The sequence below is a fragment of the Oncorhynchus mykiss genome, chromosome 9 (genome assembly GCF_013265735.2).
Source record: "Oncorhynchus mykiss isolate Arlee chromosome 9, USDA_OmykA_1.1, whole genome shotgun sequence".
Classification (NCBI taxonomy): Eukaryota; Metazoa; Chordata; class Actinopteri; order Salmoniformes; family Salmonidae; genus Oncorhynchus; species Oncorhynchus mykiss.
In genome coordinates, this window is record NC_048573.1 from 4703494 (window position 1) to 4708026 (window position 4533).

Below are 4533 nucleotides of genomic sequence, written 5' to 3' on the forward strand. Positions count from 1 at the left end.
CATGCAAACACACACCCACACACACACACACACACACCCCCACACACACACACACACACACACACACACACACACACACACACACACACACACACACACACACACACACAGATAGACACACAGACACAAACCAACACACACACACACACACACACACACGCAAACACACAAACACATACACGCAAATACACCCACACACACGCAAACACACGCTGTTTACTGAGTCGACAGGGAAAAATATCTCATGGCCTTCTTACAATATCAATATAATTTAGAGTAGACAGATTCCACTCCTCCCTCCCTCCCGGTTGGATAAGCTCTCGCTCACCATAAACTTACCGGATTTGCCTCGTGCGGTCCGTTCAGTCAGTCAGTCTCTCGCTCTCTCTGTTCAGTGCGCGCAAGGAGGGTGAATGGATGTCACCGTGAAGCCTCGTGCGGGAAAAAAAACACATCTGTCTCGGTTTTAACGTGGAATTAACAGAATCAGATCTCCAGGACTTTTAGGATATTTTTTCAACCAATTGAAAACGGACAGTTGGCCTAAATGGACTTGACTAAATCAAACTGAATTCACATGAATATGACGGTCAATGTCTTTACGCTCTAGAACTGTTTCTGTGAACGTTAGGCTTCTAATCTCTACCAGAATATAAGAGTTTGGCAATATCGTTGATAATGACAATGGCAATATAAAGCTAAATTTAGTTCATAGTGATAATATATACCATGTTACTAGTAGAGCTATATTGGATCGTTCTACTATGGATTGGAGGACTGGACTTGAGTGGATTTGAGTGGATTTGACGTCTGCGTGCGACAGAAGCAACGGTAGGCTTAAGTGTGTGTGTGTGTGTGTCTGTCCCTTCAACAAGCTCTCACAGTCTCACTTCAGAATCAGACATTTGTATATAAATGTCAAATTTCGAAGTTTAGGCATTAATTCTGAATGGTTAAGGTAAGGGTTAAGGCAAAAAAAAAAGAGGGCGTAAGAATTGAACATGCAACCCTCCGAGCCAGAGACAACGGTTTATGTCGTTGCTGCCTAGCGAACAGCAAGTCTACTTGACGGTAATAGCGTTCACCGTTGCCCCAAGTGGCCAGTTCTCAAGTTATCTCCCAACGTCCTGGGTACCTGGATGGATGTACAATTTTGCCTTAGATATTGAGCTTTCTCTGTCTCTGAATCATTTTCTTTCTTTCTTTCTTTCTCTCTCTCTCTCTCTCTCTCTCTCTCTCTCTCTCTCTCTCTCTCTCTCTCTCTCTCTCTCTCTCTCTCTCTCTCTCTCCCTCTCTCTCTCTCTATACACACACACACACACACACACACACACACAACCTAACATCACTACACTTCATAGCGTCTGTGAGCAGGTGATTAAATATTTAATTTTTTTTAAAACGGTCTCTTATCACCTCGCATTCCAAGGATACGCCACTTTGAAGAGAGGTGCGTGTTTGCGCGCGCCTGTGCATACTTTTGTTGCAGGTGGTGACAACGGTATTCGACCGAGGACAATGTTGTGCATGCAGCCTTGATTAAATAGATTTACACGGAAAATAATTGGACAGCAGCGCAAGAATAGCCAATACTTTACGGCAAAAAAAAAAAAAAAATGGCCGGAGTCTTGGAGAGCTGTCAGTCATTAGGTCGCAAGCACATAAGAACCAATTATAAGTTTGTTCGCGCCATGGGACTCCACGGGAGGTCAATTTTATTGTCACGGAACATTATTAATTAGTAGGTTAAAGCCAGTAAAATATTGACGATGTCTGTTTGTCCGTGAATCCCGGCTGTGTTGAGATGCGTTAAGGAGTTGTCATATTGTTGTGTAATGTTGATATCAGAAATGTAATTTAGATAAAGGCTGTGAGCTGAAGACATGCTAAACCACCTAAACTAATGCTATTAGATCTTTCAGATACAAAGGCCACCTTTTACTTAGAGAGAAATTATGGCAATTAAAATCACACTATTTCTGTTTTTAACTAATATAAACATCCCAATGTGAAGATATTAGCATATATTAGTATATATTAGTATATATTAGTATATATTAGTATATATTAGTATATATTAGATATATATTAGATATATATTACTCCACCACTCGAACGTTTGGACACACCTACTCATTCAAGGGTTTTTCTTTATTTTTACTATTTTCTACATTGTAGAATAATAGTGAAGACATCAAAACTAGAAAATTAACACATATGGAATAATGTAGTAACCCAATAATGTAGTCACCCAATAATGTAGTAGTAACCCCATAATGTAGTAACCCAATAATGTTGTAGTAACCCAATAATGTAGTAACCCAATAATGTAGTAACCCAATAATGTAGTAGTAACCCCATAATGTAGTAACCCAATAATGTAGTAGTAACCCAATAATGTAGTAACCCAATAATGTAGTAACCCAATAATGTAGTAACCCAATAATGTAGTAACCCAATAATGTTGTAGTAACCCAATAATGTAGTAACCCAATAATGTAGTAACCCCATAATGTAGTAACCCAATAATGTAGTAACCCAATAATGTAGTAACCCAATAATGTAGTAACCCAATAATGTAGTAACCCAATAATGTTGTAGTAACCCAATAATGTAGTAACCCAATAATGTTGTAGTAACCCCATAATGTAGTAACCCCATAATGTAGTAACCCAATAATGTAGTAACCCAATAATGTAGTAACCCAATAATGTAGTAACCCAATAATGTTGTAGTAACCCCATAATGTAGTAACCCAATAATGTAGTAACCCAATAATGTAGTAACCCAATAATGTTGTAGTAACCCAATAATGTAGTAACCCAATAATGTAGTAACCCAATAATGTAGTAACCCAATAATGTTGTGGTAACCCAATAATGTAGTCACCCAATAATGTAGTAGTAACCCCATAATGTAGTAACCCAATAATGTAGTAACCCAATAATGTTGTAGTAACCCAATAATGTAGTAACCCAATAATGTAGTAACCCAATAATGTAGTAACCCAATAATGTAGTAACCCAATAATGTTGTAGTAACCCAATAATGTAGTCACCCAATAATGTAGTAACCCAATAATGTAGTAACCCAATAATGTAGTAACACAACAATGTTGTAACCCAATAATGTAGTAAACCAATAATGTAGTAACCCAATAATGTTGTAGTAACCCAATAATGTAGTAACCCCATAATGTAGTAACCCCATAATGTAGTAACCCAATAATGTAGTAACCCAATAATGTAGTAACCCAATAATGTAGTAACCCCATAATGTAGTAACCCCATAATGTAGTAACCCAATAATGTAGTAACCCAATAATGTAGTAACCCCATAATGTAGTAACCCAATAATGTAGTAACCCCATAATGTAGTAACCCAATAATGTAGTAACCCAATAATGTAGTAACCCAATGATGTAGTAACCCAATAACGTAGTAACCCCATAATGTAGTAACCCAATAATGTAGTAACCCAATAATGTAGTAACCCAATAATGTAGTAACCCCATAATGTAGTAACCCCATAATGTAGTAACCCAATAATGTAGTAACCCAATAATGTATTAACCCAATAACGTAGTAACCCCATAATGTAGTAACCCAATAATGTAGTAACCCAATAATGTAGTAACCCAATAATGTAGTAACCCAATAATGTTGTAGTAACCCCATAATGTAGTAACCCCATAATGTAGTAACCCAATAATGTAGTAACCCAATAATGTAGTAACCCCATAATGTAGTAACCCCATAATGTAGTAACCCAATAATGTAGTAACCCAATAATGTAGTAACCCCATAATGTAGTAACCCCATAATGTAGTAACCCCATAATGTAGTAACCCCATGTAGTAGTAACCCAAATAATCTAAATATATCTGTGAAGGCATGAGTAACTGTCTGCAGTGAAGTCAGGCGCAGGAGAGCAGAAATGCGTAGCAAACGGAGACCTTTATTGAGGCGAACAAAACATGAAGCACTCAGAAACCTAAACAAACCATCCTGGAGTACACATACATTTACACATAACAATTCCACAGACAGACATGGGGGGGGGGGGGGGGGGGGGGACAGAGGGTTATATGCAGGACGAGTAATGAGGGAATGCAAACCAAGACAAAACAAATGGAAAATGAAAGGCGATGGCTAGAAGACCGGTGACGTCGACCACTGAACGCCGCCCGAACAAGGAGAGGGATCGACTTCGGTAGAAGTCGTGACAATATTTTAGATTTGAGATTCTTCAAAGTAGCCATCCTTTGCCTTGATGACAGCTTTGCACACTCTTGGCATTGTCTCAACCAGCTTCACCTGGAATGCTTTTCCAACAGTTTTGAAAGGAGTTCCCACATATGCTGATCACTTGTTGGCTGCTTTTCCTTCACTCTGAGGTCCACCTCATCCCAAACCATCTCAATTGGGTTGAGGTCAGGTTATTGTGGAGGCCAGGTCATCTGATGCAGCACTCCATCACTCTCCTTCTTGGTCAAATAGCCCTTACACAGCCTGGAGGGGTGTTTTGGGTCAT

General features: G+C 38.8%; 1 protein-coding gene across 1 annotated transcript in view; it reads left to right on the forward strand.

Moving 5' to 3' along the window:
* Positions 1-354: 354 nt before the first annotated feature.
* LOC110512136 (neuropeptide Y receptor type 2-like) overlaps positions 355-4533 on the forward strand; it is a 29206-nt gene continuing 25027 nt past the window's right edge. Inside the window, exon 1 of the mRNA XM_036987133.1 lies at positions 355-831. The gene's annotated coding sequence lies outside the window, so the exon portion shown is untranslated. The remainder of the gene's footprint in view (positions 832-4533) is intronic.